The 26,717-nt window shown below is 36.5% G+C and overlaps 1 protein-coding gene and 1 long non-coding RNA gene across 4 annotated transcripts in view; one reads left to right on the forward strand and one right to left on the reverse strand.

Annotated features, from left to right (window-relative positions):
* Positions 1 to 26,717, forward strand: part of LOC143144078 (uncharacterized) — a 301,809-nt gene that overhangs the window by 186,521 nt on the left and 88,571 nt on the right. The gene's annotated exons all lie outside the window — the stretch shown is intronic.
* On the reverse strand, positions 8,579 to 11,715 carry LOC143144469 (uncharacterized). Of its 3 annotated transcripts, XR_012991424.1 has the most exons (5): positions 10,255 to 11,715; positions 9,799 to 10,107; positions 9,660 to 9,706; positions 9,022 to 9,280; positions 8,579 to 8,910 (listed from the first exon to the last, which is right to left on the reverse strand). It is a non-coding gene; the product is annotated as an uncharacterized LOC143144469 (long non-coding RNA). The 3 variants fall into 3 exon arrangements; XR_012991423.1 differs by having other exon boundaries at positions 9,022 to 9,706; XR_012991422.1 differs by having other exon boundaries at positions 9,022 to 10,107.

Raw genomic sequence — 26,717 nt, forward strand, 5'->3', positions numbered from 1 at the left:
AATAACTTGATTATTCACTTCCAACGAAAAAATGAAACGCTCATTTGTTGTAATTACAAATAAGGTACTACCTCCTTGATAGGAACGCAGCTGGAGATCTTGATTGTTCGTTAATGCAGGCTGACCTATACTGGTTTTTCTACTTCCCGTACTCCTTGTTAAGAGCAATCATCGTAACACTGACAGTTTAACTGCAAAAGAATGATCGTTCGAATGAAATAATATTTTCATAAACGTACCAATTAAATCGTGTACAATAGACACATTTTGAAAAATGGAAAAATCAAAATAGAAATTATAGAAATTATGCATTTAATTCATTCTTCGTCGACAAACATTAAACAAAGACTTTATTCAACTTTCTTACCTCTTCGTGTAAAATTTAATCCGCTTTGAAATTTATTTAAAATATTTTTTTTAATTTTTACAAATAACGAATGTATATCGGGAAAAAACAACTATAAATGTTGCCCATTGAAGTATTTTGCTGAAAATCTAAACGAGTCTTTAAATGAGAATATAAAACTTAAATATAACACATTTTTGCATAATCTATTCAAATTAAAATACAATACATAGCCAAATATAAACATTCGACGTTTGATCGTGAACGTTTCCTTCTACTTACAATTTGGTCTGACCTGCGTTGTCTTTTCTACTTCTCGTATTTCTTCGTACAAAATAATGAGACGGAATACATTTTAGTATTTAAAAACAGCAGAATTGAAGAGTAAGGTTCGTATTGAAAAAATTAATTACAATCTCTGTAAGTGTTTTACGTGTCAAAATTTGTTTTAAACACAATTATAACAACTATTTTTCTCCGATCACTTTTTCCTATCATGTATTCGTAAGAATAGGAATATGCTGCATATATTCGTATGTGTATGCGTTTGAACCTTAAGAAAAGTCAATCGGACAGCAATCGCTAAGAAACGTCGGACATAACAGAGGGTACTTGTAATTCGATAATCGATAATAAATACTAAAATATACTTCTTTTTATTACCTCTGTTTATTTTGAACGGTTAAACTGTCACTCCATTGCTCTTGCAAGTGATCATAAATACGCAAACTTAAACATGAACCATGTACAATATATCTTGATAAGTATGTAAAATATACCTTTGTTAATAAGTTTTATAATTTAAAGAAGAAGAATTGACGAACCACGCGTTTTAAATCGTAGAATTTTGGCTTTCTTGGTCCGAAAGACATTTTCTTTTTCGTAAATTCTGGAATTTACTAAAAAGGTACTTCCGTACCTTAATTCATACAATATACAAACATTATAGACGTGTAGACAAAAACAATTCTCTTTCTCCGCGAGATGATATACGAACTCACGAAACGTACAATCTTCAGTATCTCAGTTCCTCGATGCAACAATGAAAAGTCCATAAAACATTAATTCGAAAGACGTACTCTGTTACTTGAAAACAAAAATGGTCCATTTTAAACAACATAGAACGAAACGTGATATTCAGTATCCTCGAACTTCCGAACTTCACTTTCACGATTCACAAGGAGTTTCTTCGATAACCTCTTCGATTCCCCTCGATACAGTTTCTGTAATGTTCTCTCAATATTTACCAGCCGGAAATAAATCGACTGCACGAAAACGTTTCGCCTACTCGCGAGTCTTCGAGCATAAGTGACTTTCTGGAAGTATACATAGCGACAAGGAGCTTCACGGTGTCGAGATGATCTATTCGTAACGACTTCGGTGAAATAGACCAACGATTATTCCTACGCCGTGCGAGCAGACCTGGATTTGTTGTATACGTGGGCGGTTCTGAGCACGCCCAACCTATGTTCTCACACGATGTTAACGCGCTAGAAATTCGTGGTTGGGGAGTTAATATCGCCATGACTTTCCCAAACGACGACAACAGATCATTCCAACATTCGCTCCTACAACGGAACTTAAATTTCACGACCACTGCGTTCTCATAAATTCGTGAATTATTTCGGTTTTTTTTTTTCTCGTCAACAATGACGAAGTGAAATCCACTTAACTGTACGGGTTTCGAGGGTTCTTTGAAAAGGTTTTCTCTACCCGCAACGATTTGTATATCTTTCCTTTTTTTTTCATAGAGAAGGAAAATTGTTCAAATATAGGTAAACGCTACCTGTTTTCTAAATTCATCGATCATTTATTTCACTGGATAGCGGTGTTTAAGAAACGACGATTTAAGAACATTACAAAATTTGAATCGTGAAACAGGAAATTATAAAATATTTCGAAGTACGTCATCGTGGAATAGTAATCATAGAAATATATTGATTGGAAATTGTTACTCTAGTCTTCTCAAGGGACTCAAATACTCACGCAAACAAGTTAACACACTAATCCTGCACATCGGTTATAATAATAATTTTTTATTTCAGTAATTATCTGTAGATTTGTCGAAATCCAGGTATTATTTTGAATTAGCACACTAAGGAAATTATGAACAATTGTTGATAACAAAAATTTATTTCTTCGTAAGAATGTTTCTCGGTAACAGAGGTCAAATATAATTTTGATGGACAATATATTAAAAACGTATTAAAAAATGTATACAAACGTAATTGGGGGAAATATTTTCGAACGAAAAATGTTAATATTTCTATAAATTTTATACTTATTAAAATATAATATTAATTTACGCGAGTGATATTATTTTATACGTTTCAATAGAGTTTTTATTCCTTTTGTTAATAACTCTATGACGCAACGGTATTTTTAATGTGTTTGTATATATGGCAATACTATTGGACCATTTACACAGGGTTTCCCAATTTTTTCCCAACAAAGTGCAAAGACTTAATCTATAGGTTACGAAAAATATTTTATACGAAGTTCGGCAATAAACGCTTTGTCATAAAGTTACAAACAAATATTGTACGCATGAAATATGTAACAACGCATTTTCCATCACAGCACACAGAAGGTCAATTATTGTGTTTATCTGGACAGCGTAGTTGCATGCTTTCATTATCCAAAAATATTTTCATGCGTTCAATATTTACCTATAATTTTGTAAAAAAGAAAGCATTCATGGCCAAATTTTATATAACATTTTTTTTTATTACCTTTGTCGATAGATCGAGTCGTCGCAATTTATCGGGCAAAATCAAGTTCAAGTGATTGAACTCTAGATAAAACTGATAAAATGTAATATTGCCGTGTAATATCAATATTAGTTGTATATCTTTATACTTCATAAAATAATGAACGTAATATTACCTCCTAGAGTTAACAATAATAATTATAACATAATACTGAAAACCACCGCGCTCCATTTAACTATATTAATCGCACCGACGCTAAAAATGTTCTAAAAACATTTTACATATTGCTCGCACTATTCGCGTGACGCATATTGTTTATTCTAGATAAATATAAAACGTCATTACCGATAATGAAAATCAATAATAGCTGTGCTCGTTTAATCGCGAGAAAAACAAGCGTTAATGAAATATTCAACGGTTTTCCATCTTATTAAGTATTGAATAGCACTTTTTAGTATAGTTAAAAATCACTGGCACCGAGAACAACGTATCTCGAAAATAAAGTCGTTAAAACTACGATATGAATTGTCAGCAACAACGTCCGAAAGGTGTTCGAACAGTTATGGCGCACATTTTCGAACCTACACGACCACATATTCCCTATCGCTGATTCAGCGCAGCCCCATAAAATACGTACCGAAAGAAAAACATAAGACCGAAGAGTTATCGATTTCTGGTTAGTTTGGAGCATAATATCATTCAAGGTTCACCGAGCCCCGGTTGAACAACAGTCGCTATCGCCTTTTCATCCCCCTCTATTCCGCCCCATTCTGTCTCCTTTATGTCTTTCTCCTCCTATCTTCAATCTTCCTACCGTTCTTAAAAATACTTGGAGTAAATTGAAACGTTTTCGGTATTCCCGAGTATTATTTTATACGATTTTTTCGACCATAGTGTTTCGGACTTTCTCGATACGAATAAAGAAACTGAGATGAAATTATTTCCAGACGGTATTACGGAATGCAACGTAACGTAAGGATGTCTATTTGGAATAATTTGTTCATGATCGTATAAAATTATAAAACACACACACTGACGCATTAAGCTGAATTCGTCTATTAGTAAAAATTAATTCACCGTGGTAAACTTTTGTATTTCGTTTTATATTTTTCATAACTATTTTTCTCAAATTTATCGACCTTTACATGTTTTTTGTAAACTTTCACTCACTTATCAAACATACGAATACGTGAAATGAAGTTAGATAACTGCAATAATCTTCTTCAAAATGTCACGTAGAATAAGATTCAATTATGCCAAGAACTCAAACCATTGGACCATTTCCAACGTTGTACGGTCGTTAATTGGGTGCTGCGGAAGAAAAACGATGATGATTTTTTCGACAAAATTATCCTCAGCGACGAGACACATTTTTACCTCGGTGGCTACGCGAACAAACAAAATCGTCGCATATGGGACTCGAAAAATCCACGACAGGTTGAACAATTACCAACGCATCGAAAGCGTTGTTCCATTATTAACTCCCAAGTTTGTACTTTTAATTAAAAAAAAAATATTATGATTGCTTAAACCGTTCGAGTTTTATTCAAAAAGTAAATCGACCAGTGATGATTGGGACACCCACTATATAGTTTTCGGTTGAAGGTGGTGGGGAAAGTATCGCTAAGCACACGTGTCCTAAATGACAATTCAGGATAATTGGCCGATATTACTTTCGGTTGATGCAGTGTTTTGTAGAATCGAAGTAGTCGTTAAGTACACTTGAGACCAATTTCTCGATTCAGTGTAGTGTTAACTTCCGTTGAATACACGATAAATTTTAAACAGCCTCGAAACAAAAATGTTACAGAACAAAGGGGAAACTTTGAACATTCGATCGTTTATAACTCGAAAACCAAGGTATACAGAACGTACATTCATAGGAAATGTTATACCCACCTGAATCTACAGATTTCCCTCCAAAACTGTCGATACGTATTTTTGAATCACTACGCATATCTAACACACATTTCTCGATACTCTTTACGAATGATTTTATTTTATCGAAGACCAAAACTACACGATGAAAAACGTTCCATAAAACGATGCTCGATCGAACTAAAAACATTCGAATTTATTTCTACTTATTTTGTTCCGTTCCTCCCTGCGACTTCTTATTTCATCGCCGCCTGTTGTTTCTTTCCACTGGGTTTTCCTATTTCTATCTCACTCGCCTCTCCCTTCTCTCGTGTTCGTTCACATGTGTACACCATCATCTCGGTCTCCCTGCCTCGGACTAACTATATTTTCTTTCCCTTTGGTCTACCTCTCGCACTTTTGTTTTTCCCTCCGCTCGATCTCCCCACGTTTCAACCCCAATACCGGCCTTCCTATCGCTCGATACCCCGTGTGGCGTTCCACGGACAGTGAACATCCATCATTTTGTATCGAATAAGAACAGCGGCTTCCTGGAATACGAAAATCACTCGGCTGGTTATTCTATCAACCCTCGGAATCGTTGGATTTATCGCGACCACGACGTAAGACGAACAATAGAAGAGCATAGCGCCCGATTCATCGCATCGTACGAGGAATCAATGTCTCACCCGTTGCAAGTACGTGTTCACACGCTGGGAAAGCAATCATTGGTCTTGAATCGACCGACCAGAGAAGCCAATAATCGAACGCTAGACTTATTTCGTTTGAACTCTCTCGTACTTTTCGCGAAACACAAATCGAGTCGCCGAAATGTCGCGAGAGACGTTCTCGAGAGCACCTCGCGTTTATTCTTCACTGAAACCACAGATTTATTTTCGGTGCTCAGGATTCTTTTCGCGGATTAATTCGAATTTCAGAGTTCGCGACGACGATGGTGATCGAAACGCGAAAACTTTTCGAGTGCCGTTGTTCGAGAACAAAAGAGAGAGTGCTCGTGCAAAATCGTAATGTAGTATTTTCTCGGTAAGTGTGAAAGTCTCGGTAAGTGTGAAAGCCCATAGAAAAGGGCAAGTAGCGAAAGAGAAGGAAGAACTGAGCGACGTGACAGTCGTCGAAGTTTAAAAGCCATTTGATCATTTATAATATTAATATAATCATATTTTTTACTTTTTTTTTCATAAAACTTTTATCAGTGTATTTTTAAGAACTTCCTGGTTAAAATGAGACCAAACTTCTATTCGTACTTATCGCAATCATACGACGCAATCACACTTGATTCGGAATCAGTGAAACGTCGTTTCTTTCTCATTTATCGTTTAATGAATAAGAAAATATGATCTAAATTACAACAATAACATTTACACTGACAAACTCTAATAACAAAAAGAGTAGTTTAATAGCGTTCGTGTAACCTAACCTAGATTTAACACGGGAATCCCCTCTAGTAATGGGGATAAACTTTTCACATTTATCGCACACCTCGGTTTCACATTTATCGCAATGATACTGTATTATCGGAGAATGTATCCACCGGTTTACTCGTTATATCCGGAAAACAAGGGAATGTAATAAAAATCCAATTTAGACATTATATCGCGAATCAAAACACCCGGAGCGAGATTCTGGGAACATTTTCTTACGTCAAAGCCAACTTTAATTTTTTAGAGGAAAACAATAATTTTATGGAGGTAAGCACGGATCGCTCGCGGTTAAAAACAAAATTGAGTTTTACACGAGAGAGTCAATTTAGAAGAAACACTGAGTTCCGACACTTTTGTTCGGGTAAACAATTCGCAAGGGCGGAAAATATTTACCGGAAAGCCACCTCGCGGCCATCAAGAATTATGTTTCGACATTTCCCCGCGGCTGTTTCACGGCCTTTACTTTATTTTCATCGTGTATTCTGCTCATAAACCACGAATTGCGCCACGAGTACACCAAGTGAACATCGCTTAGTGCACGAAACGCCCGACGTTACACCTGGACGATCCTTGGAAGATATCTTTGCCGCGATGTTCATAAAACAAATGAACGAGAAACCTCTATTCACCGCGAGCTTCGAAAAAAATTAATTAAAAAAAGAAAAACAGAAGGAACAGATACGACGAAGAAAAATGTCGTCTAGTATTATATATCAGACCGTGGAAATGATTTCGGACTCGGTGTACTATTTAACCGATTGCACTATAGTACAAACAAAAAGGAACTATCGTGTTACAACGCTCTTAGACACACGTGTGACAGAGGATTACGATCGACTAAAGCAAACGAGAAAAGACACGAAAAAAAGCAAAAGAAATTTAATATTTCCGAAATCGATAATTAATATTTACGCGTTAGGTGGTGACATTGCTAACGTACCATTAAATCGTCTCAATAAAAAGTATTTGCATCTGGATAAAAGATAATGCATTTATCTCAGCTGCATCAAATGCACTCACGAAAGATCTTGAATCGATAGAGACGTGTCTTTGGTGCGTTTCTTCTTCCGAGTACAATTTAAAAAAATTTCTAATGCGAACAGATGGTTTAAACCAAGCGAATAATCGTCTTATGGTGTTGACCAGATGCTTGAGTTTAAATTAATTGAAACCTTTCTCCAGTTATTGAACAGTTGACTCTTACGTAGAAGTCATTCTCAGATACGTATAGTCGTTTCCAAGGCAACAGGTTGCTGGATCGGTTATATCGATAAGTCCATCAGCAATTTAGAGCGAACCATCTTTCTACTGAAAACCATCTGTTCCGATAGAGGGTGAGTTTTACGCGAAAAAATTTCTTTTAAATTCTTAAAATCTTCTTTAAAATTTTCTTCGCGAAACAAACGCATCGGTATGCCTCTGACCACTTTTTTAGTTTATTATCGTACCACTCCAGTGGCTGGAATATTCAAATTTTATATCGTGGGACATAGTTGAGAACGTTAAAAGAGAAATTGCTGATAGTGCAATGGAGCGGTCTGCGACATAATTCCCGTATGGTTGCGAGATAAAACGTAGTTTCGTTGTCGCGTACATCAGCTTCAAGCTTCTCGTCAAATTGAATCGGAGAAACACGTTCACGTCAGAGGCTTCCCTCGCGCAAATAGAAACGATGTTTGTCTTGCATTATCTTAGCTGCATTTGCATTCTTATTAAATGCACCTCTCGCGCGACAGACACGTACGAAAGGCATGAATAGAAATGGTCGCATTAATTTTTTCCTCTGGCAGTAGTTATCTCTATGGACAAACTCGCGGCCGAGCGCGCCGTTTTTATTTCGAAAGTAATGTTAGAACACACGCGTTCTTTCAACGTAGTTTAACAGTATGGACCAAAACTTGCATTTAATTGATTAGAATTGACCGACTCTTTAAGGGGGAACACCTCTCCGAAACGTCAAAAAGTGGGTAAATTTTGCGAATTTATTTTCCAAATAGTTATTAAATGAAAAATGTAGTCTATTTCAGAGAATATAAGTATAACTATCAACTTCGTTTTACAATTTTGCGAAAGTGAAGATCGTACAAAATGGCGAAGTTATTCGCTAATCCCTGAACCCCTTCTGGTGAAACATTGTTTGTTGGCCAGAGGTGACAAGAACTGGGAGGTTTGAAATAAAAAAATTTTGTTGATTCATAAACTAGAGACTATTATCTAAAATGTAAAGTTTAAAACTTTTAAAAGTTTTTAAAAAATGAAATAATCATATTAAAATATCATACGCCACATTGTAGAATACTCTATTTGAAGTAAAATTCGAAGTAAATCGGATGTGTATTTATCGCTGCAACTTCGCTAAATGTTTGAATTTTGAAACATCTTTTCGACATAACATTCTACACACTTCAAACTTTAAGAAAATAAGAAAAAAAAATTCGATTTTCTTTACTTGTCAGGGTGGTATCTCCCCTTAAGCGTTATTCGACTTGGAAAATACAAGAATTAATTTGACAGTCGTGTCATTCGTCCCTGGAGCTTAATTTCAGTGGAAGTACTGCAATAAATGAAACAGAACATTTAACTTTTTCTTCACCTGCATTTATGTTTCCAGGTAGAGAATTTTTCTGTTAACAGTGAAAATAAGTTTCTTTACAGCCTTTCTTACGTTTTCGTTCGAACAAACACCACGAAGAAGTCTCTTCTATTTTACGAAAAATTGAAACTTGGATAACATCGAGTTTGGACGACTTTGTGACTTCAAACTCTTCCAAATTATCATTTTAGAATAAAAAGCTTGAAAAACTGTCAGGATCCATTTTCCACGATCACTCGGATCATATAATGTTTGTTCTTGGACATCGTAAACCTTACGATGTTTACCCTTGGACATCTTTGGTACTATAGGTTATCTTGTTGCCCTTTAACTGCAAAAAGAATATACAGGGATTGTTCGTCTAAAACTATGCGAAAAATACAAAATAACATTATTTCATCCAAAGCTTTACTTTCGAGAAACTCGATTTGAATTCAAATTCATCGTGTCAGTTTCCATTAGCGATTATTGCTACTCGAATGAATTTTCTCTGACAAACCTACTAATTGCAACGAAAATAGAAGATAATAAGATTGACAGGAAACAAATAATAACGCATCAGCGTCAGTGTTTGTAGATACTAACACAAGTAGAAATAGTAAGCAATGGACAGGTACGTTAACCGTATATACAAACAATTACACGTGTGTCTGACGAGTTCTCAAAATTAATTTTCTGGAAATCTTAATTTTTCTTTGTTTTCAGTTTACTTTTACACGACCTGTGTTCGGTTTTGCCCCTCCTTCGGTAATTTAACCTACAATGTATTGCATTACTTACTTTAATTACAACCTAATAAATTTTTGGTTCAATACGACATGTTCAGTTTGTTCATTCGCCTAATATTACCATTGGTGTTCTGTGGGGTGTGCTGGTGATGGATGGTGTATGTATATATATTATATGTTATAGTGTTATTATTGTAGTTGCAGTATTATCAGTATTAGACGTGGTATTGGTAATAGGTTTCTCTTTTCACTAAAGATAGATCGACTATGTATCTTTTACAAGTCTCCTCTCCTAGCCGTACTCATACTGTCACTACGTCTTTTCCAGTCTCCTCTCGTCGCCATACTCATACTGTCACTACGTCTTTACCAGTCTCCTCTCGTGGCCATACTCTTACTGTTCTTACGTCTCTTAATTTCAGTGGAAGTACTGCAATAAATGAAGCAGAACATTTAACTGTTTACCCATACTCATATTCATACCCATACTCATACCCATACCCATACCCATACTCATACCCATACCCATACCCATACTCATACTGTTTCCAAAACGCTCCTCTCGCACCCTATATACCTATGCGCATTCATTCTCTTTCATTCTAATGCACTTCCATGCCCGGTCGACTTGCAGGACCCTCTGTAGGGTCGTTCGTGCCCTTCGAGAAATCTGGCAACAGACAGGCGCCAAATGTTTATCCAAACGCAGGTCCGCTCGTACGCAATGTGTTTTTCTGCACTCGAAGCAGGCCCAAGTGGGCCCGAAAAATCCGATACCACACTATTGAATGTATCGTTACGCTACGATACTTTAACGATTGCAATAAATGCAAATGACGAAATATTTAAATACTCCGTTGCTTTTAACAAAGATTTGAAGTGTTCCGCGTGTCGCTTTTTGTACAATCGTCCAGCGTCATTTTGACGCCGTATAGCGACAAGAAGTTTTAGAAATCTGGCTAGCAATTTTCAGTCTGACCTCGATAAATCCCATCACAGTTAAGCCATTCTTCCAGACAAACGACGCGACCACGATTCGATCGAGAAAAATCGTGTCCAAGAATCGCGTATTAGACGACTGCTGTGAAGCAACTGACATGACCAATTGCTGACCGATCAGTTTCTTGAAGGTCAGCGATTGTGTGATAATTTTTTCGTTCTCATCGTTCGTACGGAAGAAAGGCACAGATTCTACGTACGAGCGACTATTAATCGATCGATTTTTCAAACGACTTAAAGATTCGACGTACAGGTGATTGTCAATTGATCACATTTCTGATCGCATCAATTAGGTAAAAGAACAGCGTAAAGGTTCCACGTAAAGACCACTAACAAGAGATTTTCAATCTTATCAGATAGATGAGGAACACTCTGACAAAAGATCAGTTTTTCAATCTTCTCGATCAGATGAGAATACAACTTAAAAATTCGACATACAAGCGATTATTGAGTAATTTTTTCGATCTCGTCGATTAAGTGGAAGAACGGCTTAAAGATTCAAAGTAGAGACCTCTGACAAAAGATCAGTTTTTCAATCTTCTCGATCAGATGAGAATACAACTTAAAAATTCGACATACAAGCGATTATTGAGTAATTTTTTCGATCTCGTCGATTGAGTGGAAGAACGGCTTAAAGATTCAAAGTACAGACCACTGACAAGAAATTACTCTTTAAATCGTGTCGATTATGTGAGTAAACGGCTTAAAGCTTCGTCGCGCGGACAACAGTCAACTGATCATCTTTTCGCATCTTTATGCACCGATTACGCAAATGAACGGTTTGAAAGATCGGCCGGAATCGTCGTACATGCCTCTGACGTGAAATCGCTTTTTCTACCGTGTCAATTACGTGGTAGAACGGCTTAAAAAATCGCCCTGCAAGTGACTTTTAACTTTTGCCTCGTCAACTATCGAGTCACACGCGATTCGATGTCTTCGTACGAGAACAAAACATTGCTATTGCTTCGTTGAGAATTTATCCGCAATCGAAGGGAGTCAATACAGCTGCTTGTAACACAGAAACTTGAGAGTGCTTACGAACGTGGAAACCGACTACTCCGTTTTCCTTTCTTCGTCGATGCTATATAAAGCTGTCTGTAAGTACGTTCCACGGAGATGGAAATACGTCTGTATTGACCGGGGTTATCGTCGTTCCCCGAGGCTGCGATACAATCAGCCACAGAGTAATTTCTGTTTGTCCTTGGAATTTGTTTCCCAGTGGTAAACTGACTTCGACGTCGAGTAATGAATTTCCCAGTGTTACGTCGGTGCTACGAAACGTGTATACAACGTTGCACCGATAACAGCCTGGCACCTTTGATATCCTTGAAAACTGTTGTGCTCGTTGACAGAGGGATTCGACGAAACGCACTTCGTTCGCTTAATCGATTATTTCAACTGAACCTTCTGCTCCGTGAATTTTATTCTATTTTTCGTAAAATTAAAAAAAGGAATTATTTTTCAGTCATTTTTGCACCGATAAATTAACCGATAGCCAAACCGAGCTACAGAACTACAAAATGTCCTCAGAAAAATACGTCATACTTACAAATCTTGTAATATTCTCCGAGCGATTTTTATAGGTTCTTTTTTACCGAGTTCTCGATTGGTCAGCTTATGTTACAGAGAGTTAATGAAATAAAAATCACCTTTCTGGTTGATATCGCTGACTTGTTATTCAAGAGTGGTTTTTATAGTAGTCTAGTCAACTAGTTAACGCCACAAAATTTATCTCGTAGTTTCAAATACTTAACCGAAAAAAGGGCATTCTCATTTCCCAAAATACTTTCAATCACTTTCAATGTTCCTTCTTATCAGAGACGAATCAAAATCTGGGTAATCTCCCAACGATGGCAATTATATTTTCCGAGTCCTATGAAAGAATTTCTAACAATAATATCTAATGATAATAATACTCACAATTAAATGATCAAAATAAGCTTTCCTCACACGCAATCAATTTAATACTCTTCATTTTATAAAATTAACTTTTAGTCCTCAATGGAAGAATTTTTCGTCATTTGGAGATTCCAAAGCCGCGAATTACAATTGCAAAATCAATCTCTGTCAAAATATTACGTTCAGTACTCGTCAAACTGAGGATAATTTAAGCATGGTTGCGCCATTCGATTTCTTGATTCATCCTTTGTAAATTTTGTAAATGAACAACCGAAGGAAAGTCACTTTTTCAAATTATCAGCCTCGTTGTATTAATCTCACTTTGAAGTCCCATTAAAGTTCGTTCCTATTTGTTTATCAAAATCATGTTACATTAACGAACAAAGGTCGTACGATATCCAATATGAAAGTACATAGAAACAAATATACAAATGCAAAATAGAGGAAAAATTAGTATTTAACTTATTTCTGTAATGCAGCCAACAGAAAGCTTTTAAAGGATAATATCTTTCCACGAAAAATGTCAATATTGTCGCAGTAATCGTTCGCCAATGTACATAGTCTATTAATACAATTACTCGCACGTAAAGATGTTCGATAAGGAACAGTACAGAAAAGCTTCTTGACCCTAAACGATTTCTTTGGCGTATAAAATTTGAATAGACCGAATATAACGAGTCGATCGATAATACTATTTAGGAACTTCTACACCAACGCTAGATCAGCAACCGTTTTCCTTTGTTCGAAAGTATACATACCAAGTTGATTCAGAATACTATCGTTGTATTAAGTTTAATAATTTTCTATTAAGTTTAAAAGGAACGTATGTTGTGAACTTTTGTCGTACAATCTCCAGCATATCTATAGTGTAATGTTGCGAAAGATTTTAAACTTGCGAACTATATTCAAGATACGACAAGACAAGGGTTTGAAATAATAACCTTAACGTTGGAAGACTTAAAATACAGTGCCGAAAGATAAAGCCGTGAGATTTAGTAGCCATATTTTTCACAGGCTGAATATAGTCCATAAAGTATAAGGAGAACGAAAAGATTAGACACACCTACATCGCAGATCTTAACGCAATTAAGAACACATTGTGTATAGAATAAGAAAATTGTACACATGGATCTATTAAAGCAAATTCATCACGCTCCAATTGTATCAGATCGTTACATACGAAAGGTCCGATTTTTAAAACAAACTTTAAGCGGATATATGTTATTTGATATTAAACTTTATTAATTGGAGTAATCACTGTTACGTTCTACACATTTTATCATGAGCTTCGTTATAATTCCATTTTCGTAGAACTTTGAATTTCTAGAATTTATAAATGCTTCGAGAGCATTTTTGGCGGACTCTTGAATGGAAAACGTTTTCCCGCGAAGAAACAGTTCAAGAATTTAGTAAATTTTCTTCGGTGTCTATTTTTGAACTTTTCATATCACTAACAAATTGTACGTCCATTTACAATATTTTCACCAAACGTGTCATTAATTTTCCAGGCAGCAACTTCGTCATAATGGTTACTTTTCCAATGATACAAGAAAGGTACTTAAAGATCGCATTGATTCACGTTAAGACGCAAACAGAACAGAAAAAATAAAAATTAAGTATAATAAAACAAATAACAAACTTTAATACGATACCTCACAGACATAATCCAGAGACATAAAAATCTTTGCAAACAGAAACATTATAATTCATATCATAAAATCGAACATATTGATCTTCGTTAGTTTAAAAAATTTTTTTTAAATTATTTGAAAGTAAAATATTATTTTCATGATCATTGTCTTCTTCAGATTCAAATATGGGAATTACAATTCCCGTTTTTCATATCTGAGAACAATTTCCGGGTTCATTCGTACATTGAAACCTCCCTGTTTGTTGTATCTTTTATGAGCGTAGTAAAATCGCTTGTTCAATCTTACAAAATCTTCACCAGACCGTATTTTCGGTAATAAAACGCTTGTTCGACAATATTAACTATCCGTGTGAAAGCTGAAAATAGAAACAGATACACAAGATCGTAAATGATTTAAGCGACCATTAAAATTACCCCGCAAAATGGAATCGAATTTCCATCGATTGCGAGTTAATCTATACTTTATGGGTCACGTATGAAAAGAATGGTGGCTTTATCGGGTAGCTTCCTTCGTTCGATTTTATTGCCTACGTTTCGATCGGTGTTGGAATACCAGTAATAAAGTCGATAATAGGTAGCTATTAACGAACACTGTGAAAATAGTGAACTTCCAGTTCACTAGGTAAGCTAGTTTCTTGTTAATGGCTGGACGGTTACTGCGTTGGTTCATCGTTTGGAATATACGTGTAGCTTCGTCTGGGACGATTTAGACGAAGCGATAGGAACCGACTAGGTAGTAAACAAAAGATAAACGAATCCGTGGAGATTGTAAAATGTACAGAGGAAACGGAAGGCGAGAAGCTCTCGTACAGAAGGAAAGTTAAAAGGGTTCCTTGTTCGAACCGTATTTTATGAAATATTCTTTAATAAATTGAACGTTACCACCGTATTTGTACCGGAAAATCGATATTAATATTTAAAGAACAATGTTCAAATATCGCCTAATGGAGATTACACCACTCACGATAATTCGATACCTACTTTACACGCGCAAAAGCGATCGAACCTCTATTGCTGAAAAAGAGAACAATTTATTACCAAGCAAGGGAAATTTCATAATTGATCGTCCCCGTGCAAACAATATTAAAGAAAAAGAATGGTTCTTAACCATCCGAACATGTTTTCCAAAGGAATTACGAACCTGTAACACGGTGATTTCTTCAGAAGTGCATTTCTAGATACTTTAAAGAAAAATTGACTCAAAATGAAAGGAATAGAACACGTAGCTTTTAAACAAAATTTTCTTCGATGAAATCAAACTTGAGCAATATGTAATAAGTTTCTCGATAAGTTTTGGTCGTTCGTTAAGAAATGGAGTTATTAGTTTCGTCGTTTTATTTTTCCAAAGATAGTACCACAGTTCGTCGAATATGTGCAGATTCGTGTATTTACAGTTACTCAAAATTGAAGTGTCATAGTATTTCTTTTACAATGGAAAAGACGACAAAACTTATTGAACAACTTAGCATAGTTGCCGAATGTATAATAATATTAATTCGAATATCTATTGAAAGATCGATCAGCATCATAGAAATCGCTAGTTGTGTCCTTGAGCCACATAGCGTAGCTTTGATCTGCAATCTTGTGAAGTGTTAAGCCCGGTAGAAATCCCTGTAATTAATTATAACCGGTAAGGGGCCAAGTTCCAACGCTCAGTTCGTATCTAGGATAGTGGCAACTTAGTTTGGATTACGATCAGAAATTCCAGAGTAGTTGCGGCCATGAGTCTCGTCAGCATACATGAATATGAAACACGTCGACGGGTCAGAATTTTGACCGGTATACTACTTATTCCGATTGCCGGACTGCAATTCCACTTGCGTACGCCAATCACATTTTCTCTGGCACCGCCGCTTCTTGAATATTCAATCTCGAAAACCGTCACGCGTTTCAACAATTTCGTTCTATCGTTTCCTCGATAACGATTCAAGAACGTTCAACGCGATTTCGTAATTATACACCCGTCTCTATCGTTGAACAAACCTGGTACTTTGGTAACATTTGTTAGAACTTCCCCAGCGACAACTTAATCATCTTCTTTGATAATAATTCCACCGAATTGAAATATTCTTCGTATTTTTCTTTGTTCTTTTCCGTGCACAGATTTCTTTGCGCACATTTCAAAAGATATTCCAAAGATTCTCTACAAACAGAGTTGTTTGTAACACAGTACACTTTTATGGTATGTAAAATTTACATTATTATTAGCTGAGCCATTCCGACGACACTACGTTGTAAATTAAAATAAAGCACGAACGTTTCGACTAAATCTTTAACCCCGATCGCAAATGTATTATGAAAGTTGAAACTTTCCTACGATTCGAATTGAAAGTATTTAAATAGACGAGGCATACAAATTCTTTTATGTTCCGAGTTATGCCTCGGACGAATTATTTTAAATGGTTATATTAACTATTATTATGTTGTATTAACTATTTTAGATGGTTAAAGTATAACGATATAATATTTTTACAATTATTTCTCACGAAAACAGTTACTAGAAAAAGTAATATTACGAAATAATATTTCCTCGTGGAAGTATTTCAATTATCAGTATTTCTGTCGGTGTATTTCAGATTCTCACCAGCTCTGCTTCCATCTCGGTAGAGGAACGATGGAAACGTTTTATCGTTAATATTTATCGCCAGAAATTGTTACCCAATCGAACGAGAAATTAAAAGAATTTTCAGTGTCAATTTTTCGCTGGTATTTTCCGACTTGAATAACACGTTTATCGATAATCCGGAAAAGTCCCTCGAGTTACAGGAATTTCGCAATTGGTATGCGAGATGCATCGCAGTCGGGCGCAGTCGCTTAACGAAATATTAGGTGCCGGTGAAGCTCTACAGCTTTCAGCTTCCTGTTTCGACGTGATTACTATCGCGATACAGAGCTCCAGTGGAACCGTGGAATAATGAATGTGGTTGCGATCATACAAACTCGGCTTCAAAGCCACGGAACCAGCCGAAAACAATTCTTAATTACGAACTATTAAAAGCGTCGAAACTAATCTCATTCGTCCTGCGGCTTTCCGTCGGTGAGCGGAACTCGTGAATTTACTATTAAACGTTGAAAGCCTTAATGGAGCCGAACCGGAACCAGGCAACGTTTGCGCGCAATCTTCTCGCCGGTTGCGCGTTCTATTTCTATACAGGGTGTCTTCCCGAAAAACAGAGTCTCTAATTAGCATCTATATTTCTGACGATGCGAGATAACATTTGAAAAATACTTTTAACGATTCCAAAAGAGGTTCGTAATGACGAAACAAAAATGTTTCCATAATCCTTTTGTACGGTTCGTTCGCTTCCTATGAAAGATGTTACTTTGCATTCAACTGTGCATATAGTATGACCCTGAAGCTATTACTTTGCAACGAAATTCGTATTATTCTCTTCGGGATACTGACATCTACGGTTCAGTTTTTATATACTTGTAAATATTGTAACAAATTAATTTCTAAATTACCAAATAAGTTTCGTAATTGTGTATAACATCGTCGAAGATCGAGAGATGTCGTCGATCGATATCAGTTTGAGTAATTCGTCCCCGAAGAGGTTACATTCGGTAGAATATTCCAGAAAAAAATGCACATATATGTTTTTCGTGTGTAAAAATGTCGATGGCCTTAAAAATTGAGAAGAGATAACTTTACGAGAAAAAGAATATTTTGTTTTGCCGTATTCAATTTATAAAATCGTATGAATTATCTCCGAAACGTCGAAAGTAAAGAAATAATTAGGTATCCTGTTTGTGGCGAGACACCCTGTATACACTCGCCGCGACAGGACAAAGGAGACCGTTGACTGGAAGTCACAAGAAATTCTGGATGTTTCCCTTAAATATGCAAACTGCATCCAGAAGTCCGTAAAAACTCAACGGAGCGACGTTCGCTAAAGAGTAGAAGGAAATACAATTTCTGAATAACCGGCAAGAGTTCCTTTCAGTGACTGCCTTTGAATGCCCCTGTGCGACAAATAATTGGAAACGTATAAAGAAGGCAAACAATGGAAGAAAGAAATATTATTCCGTAGCAAAAGCGTATAATAAACGCATTTTATAATTTATCTTGCACATTGTTGCACGAAATAAGAATTTCCTTTTCAGCTGTGCATCTCGTGTGCTGCAGCCCCGATCAAGAAGCGATCGTAATAGTCGATAAAGATGAAAGAAGAATCTCAGAACAATACCTAGTTTCTAGAAGCGAAAATCAGTAATCCTCCTTATTCGTAAATAATTACTATCGAAACGCGTCATACTCCCGCATACGCGAGTCAATCGGTTCCCAAGATTTTCACCACTATTCGATAAACATACTACAATCGATTCGTAAGATTTCCACTACTACTAGGTAGAACACACCGAATATAGCGATTGTTCATTCCCAGGAATGTATCTTTTACCTCGATTCAATATCTGACAGAATTCATCATCAAAAACTCGGATCGAATAGTAGAATTTCTACAGCACTCACAAAGTGCTTCAGAACTCATATAGAACTCACGAAGTGCTTCAGAACCCAACTATACATACACGATCAAGTAGGTGTGTATCTCGTACCAATCGCTACGATCCCGTGTAACACCGAGTTGACCTATGGTAAAAATTGCAAGTCGTATTGTAAAAATTACTCCACGTTGTCCATGTACTTTTCGTACGCGATACTATTTCGTACCCTTTTAATCCACGAGTAATCTTTCCAGCTCCCAACTATACATACAAGATGAAACGTGTGTCTCGTACCAATTGTTGCTATCCCATATAGCAGTCACCAAACGTCGAGTAGTCCTCTGATAGAAATTTCAAATCATATTGGTCAAACCATCGAAGGTCTGCGACCCAGAAAAAATTATTCAACATTATCCTTGTCCCCTTTGTACGTGGTACTACAATACGTCTTTCTTAATCCACGAGTCATCTTTCCAACTCCCAACTATACATACAAGATGAAGCGTGTGTCTCGTACCAATTGTTGCTATCCCATATAGCAGTCTCCAAACGTCGAGTAGTCCTCTGATAGAAATTTCAAATCATATTGGTCAAACCTTCAAAGGTCTGCGACCCAGCAAAAATTACTCAACATTGTCCACGTCCCCTTTGTACGCCGTCCTACGTCTTCCTTAATCCAGAAGTCATTTTTCCAGCTCCCAGCTGTACGAAATCTTTGAGAAAGACGGAACGGGGAATTTCATCTCAGCTGAACAATCGTACTTTCGTTGAAATCTCCCGCAGAAAGAAAGAAAGAGCAAGAGAGACAGAGAGACAGAGAAACAGAGAGAGAGAGAGAGAGAGAGAGAGAGAGAGAGAGAAACTTCCTGGAGAGTTTCGGTGCATAGCGTCTCCTTCGCTCAGGAATCACCGCTCCCTGGCCTTTATTTCTGTTTCCCCGTTGCTCGTATTTGTTCAGCAGTTTATCGCAAACGGATTTAACATGGCGAGTAAACAAAAGCCCCGGAATGTACGAGCGACAGAACAAACACATGGCAAACTTCGAGCGGGTCGTCGAGAGCGGCACGTTTGTAATTTTGCTCAGCTCGGCGAGTTTTACGGTACGGTCGCGTCGAAGGAGTCAGAAATTGTCGACGCGCTCACGCCCGACGCCCGACGCCCGACGCCCGACGCCCGACGCCCGACGCCCGACGCCCGAAAGCCTGTAATTGTCGTTCGAACGGGGCCTTCGACGTCTCTGTAATTTGACGTTGTTAAACCATCCGACACGGCCTCGTCACCGAGTCGTGGACGAAAGGATTAAAGCGACGGAAGCTCGTAAAGAGGACCAAAAAAGAACCGAACGCGACGGAAACGGAAGAGCTTTAACGTAACATTCCGTTCCGTTCCCTCGCGGCACACTGTTTCAAAAGTGATTCGCTTTTAGATACGTAGCGTTGCGAGAAATAAATTTTCTCGTTTCGTCAAAGAGACGTAATATAGAGGAAGCGAGAGATTGCCTCTTGTTGAACATTTACGACACAATAGATTATTTCTCGCTCGTTAGGTTTTTCTTCGGACAGTTTAGTGTATTTGTTGAGAACGTATGGACGTTACAGGATCGGAGAACAGTGACTGCATTTACGGATAAACGTGTTTGGAAAAATTTTACGCAGGCACACGAAACGAAGATGTACAGTGACTTGAAAAAGTATTTCCACGCTGTGTTATAAGGAAATTCTTGTAGAGTATAATAGTCCATACATAGAGAAATTTTTGTTGTCCTCTAGGAATTTCTTTAAGAAGGAAATCAAGTTTCGAAGGTTTTAATGTTTTTTTTTTTTTTATTTTCTTTTAATGCAACTTTTCTTGGAACTTTTTTGCAACAGAATGATAGGGCACTAAGAGCTGAACACTTTTCATACTCTGTTTCACACTGTTACGAAATTGTATTTGAAAAATCGAAAAGAAAGTGGCACTCAAACTTTTTTTACAAAAAATATTCAGTTTTTAGTGTTCTATCGTTCAACTGTGAAAAAAGTCCACCAAAAGAATTGTATTAAAGCGATGAAAAAATGTTGAATTTTCGAGTCTTAATTTTATCCTTTCGAAAACATTCTTTGTCAACAAAAAAATTATATCATGTGCAGCCCAGTATACTTTATGTGCACGCAAACTTTCATTAAAATCGGACTCGTAGGTTAAGAGAATTTCCTCGTAATATAGTGTGCTAATACTTTTTTGATTCGCTGTATATCGTGACATGATCGATAACGTAACGAGAAATTCGTTAACGTGTAACGATTACCAATTTTGTATTTACAATTTACAGAGGGAGTTCTATTGTAACAATACGTTTATTGTATTCCATAAAGTATTGTACAATTTCCTTTCTTGACATCCTACTTCTTGAATTTAAAGTAACATTTGTATTACTGTTCTCGAATTTTTAAAGATGTCAATTTATTATATCTTTCGGAAATAACTTCGAATCGTCCTACAAGAGATATTTACGAAGTTGTGGGAATTGTTAAATTCTTTCGTTCGTACATTAGTCAACGCGAAATCTCCTGGATCTCTGACGGATACAGTTATTCCAAGTTGAACTTATTCTCCGATAACGGCAGGATTCGTCTCCTTCCAAACGTTTCCAGTGTCAGATTTATGGCACTTTAATCTGTATGTATGTTCCACCCATTTCGATTCGCAACTTCCTTCCGTATCTCTCGTTCTGCATCGTGCGATAACTGCGTAACTTTTCCGTCAGATCTTCTTACATAATCGTGATACTCGAATAACAATTTCTCTGCAAGTTTTTATTAACGCGTTTTACTAGTTTCTCACCTGTAGCTTCGAAAGGTGCCGAAAGAAAATTATTAAATTTTTGTACAATACAGAAAAATTTGTAATACACGTTAGACGAATAAGAGGATGATTCTTCGTGCAAAAACAAACCAAAAACATAGAATAACATTTATTCGTACGAGACTTCGTTTTTTAGAAAATCATTTAGAAGTAATGTACCGAATTACAGGGCAAATTAACGATTCTTTACTTTTAATATTTTAGAGCAAGTAAAAATCGCGTAAATTATTCTGTATGTTCGTTTTACGAAGAACAATCAACGTTTCTTAATTTCAATTTGAATAATCGATTTAGAATGTTCATTAGCTACACGTGCGTTTGAGTTTTGACGATCGTGTCTGACCTTTGCTTGTGATTTCTACTGATATTAGTACGTTAACAGTAGTGGCATGGTATTATCCATTTCAATCGGTCGTAAATACTCGAAAATGAGTACAGATCGATAAAGAAGGGAAAATATAGTACCATTATCAATTTTAGAAACACTAACGCAAATAGAAATAACGCGAAAGATATCTCAAAAATTGTCCAAAACATTTCATTCCACATTTTCGATTCAATTGTTTGCGCATAATCAATCACTGTCCGCTTGATAATATATTTAACAGATTATCGTATATCTACCCATACCGTGCATCTCTCTATTACTCCCTTTATTTTTCGATTCCTAAATGTACAAATACCGTACAGATCGAACTGTTTCGTTTCTTGATTACCGTGTCCGTCCATTGCTCGTTAATTCTACTTGCTTCGGTGTTTATAAACCCTGACAGCGACGCACAGTGGTTCAAAAGCGGAAAAAATTTCAATTTTTTCACCGCAAAGGAAACAGTTCTTTTAATAGTATTTCATAGTAGGATAGTTAACGAATCAAAACCCATAAAAATTTTCGAAAAATATCTTAAATTTATGCGGAAAATACAATGTTGAATTTGGAATATAAAGTAGATACTACTTTTATCAAGAGACATAATATTAAGATTACAAGTAACTGACAAAATTTAATAAGGAAAGGTTGTAATAAACAAAAGGAAATATGTAACGTACGTTGAATCAACAATCTTATTATTGTTTTCAGTAGAACACGAATTTTACAAAAGTGAATTTTTAATCGACTTTAATCAGTGTGTAACTCTTTTGCGACAGCGAGCGTCAATGTCGGACTTGATTCTGATTGTTCAATGAACTGTAGAGAATATAACTAAGTTCAATGAACCTTGGAGAATATAACTAAGAATATAACAAGGTTCCAGCTGCGTATACTTGCGGGTTTGGTGATAGGATTTTCGGGGCGCTTAGATTTGAAGTGCGAAGGTAAAGAAATGGAAAGCGAGGGAAAAGGAAGGAAAGGCGTTTTTCATCCCGGACCTGCTGGTGAACTCGTCAGTAAGGCATCCTAGCAGGCCCTGTCTTATACGTCAGGACATTGAGAGATCGGTAAGGGATCGTATATATATATATATATATATATAAAAAAAAAGTATTCGTTTGTTAATTAGTTAAATAAATAATAACAGTTGGAAAATTAACTAAATGTGTAACAGTGTGGCTCATCATACATACTATTGAATTGTGACAATAATAATATAATATATATAACAATAAAACAATAATAATGTATATATATATATATACCGATCGGAGGCAAGCGTGGGTAGCGCCGCCACAGATTATTTGTTCTAACAATTGTCACAATTCAATAGTATGTACGATGAGCCACACTGTTACACATTTATTTAATTTTCTAACTGTTATTATTTATTTAACTAATTAACAAACGAATACATTTTTTCTCGGAATTAACAACTAGTTTCAGCGTTTCCTTAGTCCACCGAAACCTCTTAAAACTCTCGATTGATTAATTCAAACTATGATTTAATTTTTGATCCGCTATTTTGTTTCTATTGAATATTTATTATTTTATGAATTCTGACTACTAATTGGCAATAAATAAATTCGATATCTCCTGAATACTAACGTGAATACGAAAATTATTTGAAATATGTATTCGACAAAGTGGATTTACCATTTTGTTTTCAGCAAAATGATGTAAATTAATGCTTCCATATTAAAGTTATCGAATTTCTTACTGATTTTGAACCATTGCGCAGCGTGGTATTGTAACCACAGGACGTGCGTTATGCCAGCTACGGCACGACATAAATTAGCGAACAAGGGATAAAACATCGTGTCTCTTTGACATCTCGAAAAGAAATTCAAAACAGCTCAAGTCGTCTTGTCAACAGCCAACAGCTGATCATCTTTATTTACAGTAGAACTTCATTCACAGTGAACCTTCTACAATGTGAATGTTCGGATATGTGAAAATTCTATTATACGAACATTTTGTTATGTGAAAATTCTATTATACGAACATTTTGTTATGTGAAAATTCTATTATACGAACATTTTGTTATGTGAAAATTCTATTATACGAACATTCGTACAACACTATACAAATTAGCGAACAAGGGATAAAACATCGTGTCTCTTTGACATCTCGAAAAGAAATCCAAAACAGCTCAAATCGTCTTGTCAACAGCCAACAACTGCTCACCTTTATTTACAGTAGAACTTCATTCACAGTGAACCTTCTACAATTTGAATGCTCTGTTATGTGAAAATTCTATTCTACGAACATTCGTACAATAAAAAGAAAGAATTTAGAAACTCGTGCCAAAAGAATTTAAGAACTCGTAAATCTGATCTACAATACCGTTTCTTTTTTATATAATATTCTATATACAAAGTTACCTACAAACAAATTGCATTCGTTATAAATTTATTTTGACTCGATTATTGAATAAACTCGAGTACTAACCACATGTTGATCAATTGTATAAAAATTCTGTTATGCGAACACTTTTACCCCCAATTAACTCGTACAAAGAAAGTTCCACTCTATTAATATACTCGGTGGACGATTAACGAAGCATAAATCAACGCACACAATGGTGGATAAGTATTAACGATCTTCCGTCAATCTTTCTACCTTCTAATTAATTCTAACGAAACGGACAAAGCGTATATTAATCCACATATTTTGTTCATTCACTTTTACGCGAACCACCCCTCTCGAATTTCTCCCTCACCTCGTACACGGGAACTAATAATCGTCGAGCGATGCGTGCACGTTGCCACGGCCAATAATGGGAACAAGTGTTCATACGAGCGTAACACGATGTGCACGAAATTTTCCTCCTTTTGTGTAATCGAGGTTCCACGTTCGGCCCGTTTCGATCAATCGTTACAGGATTCGTACAACGGGGTTCGATATCGAAGCCGGTAAACTTTCGCGAAGCGGAACGACGGTTCACTTATCGGTTATCGAAAGTTCGATTTCCCCACGATGCAATGCTAATGTTCGACGAGCTGGGGAATATCGCCCCGTAAAGGTACACGTATTACGGATTCATCGAGTTATCCTGGTCGAGTAATTTTCCCATTAGCCGTGGAAAATTACGCGAAATTCCATGCCGCGCGGCGCGAGTAAGAGAAATTTTACGGGACTCGGGCCGACATTCCCACCAATTTCAATCCTCCTTCGCCCACGTGGATAATATCTGTCACTTGGATTGCCGGATAAACTTTCGCCCGTCCGAAAAGTTTCCCGACCAGAAATATATCGCGCATTACACGCCCCACTTCCCGCGCCATTACACAGCATTCCGTGGAGTGTCCTCGAAACGGCCGCGAAATTTATATCCAGCATTTTTTCACCTCGTCCTTCTCGGGGAGATATAACATCCTCGGGAACTGTTTCGTCTTTCGTGTAATTCCTATAGTAAATACGTCCATACGCGGGCTACCACGCTCGGAAATTACACTTTTGGCGGCGCGATTTTTGAAGTATGTTAGAGGAAGGGAGAACGGAAAATAGGAGAAGGGAGAGAAGCGTTTCATCCCGGGCCTGCTAGTGGACTCGTCAGTAAGGCATCCTAACAGGCCCTGCCTTATACGCCGGGACATTGGAAGATCGGTATGGGATCGTATATATAGCGATCGGAGCAGGTACGGGAACTTGCGGGAAACGGTTGGTGGTGAGTTTCCCTCTGGTGGCAAGCGTGGGTAGCGCCGCCACACACTTTTATTTTTCAACGAACCGTCGTCTCTTTTCACCGATCGTAGTTACATTTCTTTTCGATGGTATTTGATTATATTAAGACGTACAGAGATTGTATTAAGTGGTATGAAAATAGATTTCTCTCTGTAGTAGGTTCTTCGATAAGTTTTTTCCATTGTAAACAAAATTCTACGGCACTTCAACTTTGAACAACTGTAAATATACGAACGAGTCGACGGATCTGCACGAAACTTCACACATGTTCATCAAACTGTAGTACCATCTTTAGAAGGATAAAACGACGAACCTAATAGCCCCGTTTCTTATCGAACGAGAAAACTTATCGAGGAACCTATTATATCTACAATACACGAAACTTCACACATGTTCATCAAATAGTAGTACCGTCTTCAGAAAAATAAAACGATAAACCAAATAGATCCATTTCTTATCGAACGACAAAACTTATTGAGCTAACAGGAGTGGATTTATTACGTAGATATGCGACACTGAAATTATTATCTCTGTTTATTTCGCGAACAATGAGTTTGTTTAACAGATGTAAATTCGACATAGTTAGTAAAGCATAGATTTATTAGTAGGAATTACGAAAAGAGTACTCAGGTTCGCGGTTATTGATACAAAATTTAAAAACATACCAGTTTAGGTATTCCGACTGTGTATCCAAGATAATTGCTAATGAAATCAAACAATACCTGATACTTTTGAACAAATATCTATACTTGGACGTTCAGAAGGCTGCATTCAAGGAAAGGTGGTCATTTCGAACAATTTCTACAAAGATAGTCGTATAACTGGAACATTAACTATAATACAGTAGTAGCTGTAATTTGGAAACAAGTTCATGTCGGACATATATTTATAGAAATCTTTTTTCTTATTCCAGTGCATCGAAATTGTTCCCATATGTTCTGGAACACCGTATATAAGCACGAATAAAACGAGTTCGATACGAGAGATGGTGTCTTCTTTTAAAAAATAACAACAAAATACGGCGTAGCTCTAAGGTCTTCTCAAAACGATAAACGTTTTGCAAAGTTTCTTAAAAGTTAGCAAAAGAATACAATTAAACGTATCAAAATCTGAAACAAAAATAAAAAGGGAGAAAAGATAATAT

Source organism: Ptiloglossa arizonensis, chromosome 3, assembly GCF_051014685.1.
Source record: "Ptiloglossa arizonensis isolate GNS036 chromosome 3, iyPtiAriz1_principal, whole genome shotgun sequence".
In the NCBI taxonomy this organism is placed as follows: Eukaryota; Metazoa; Arthropoda; class Insecta; order Hymenoptera; family Colletidae; genus Ptiloglossa; species Ptiloglossa arizonensis.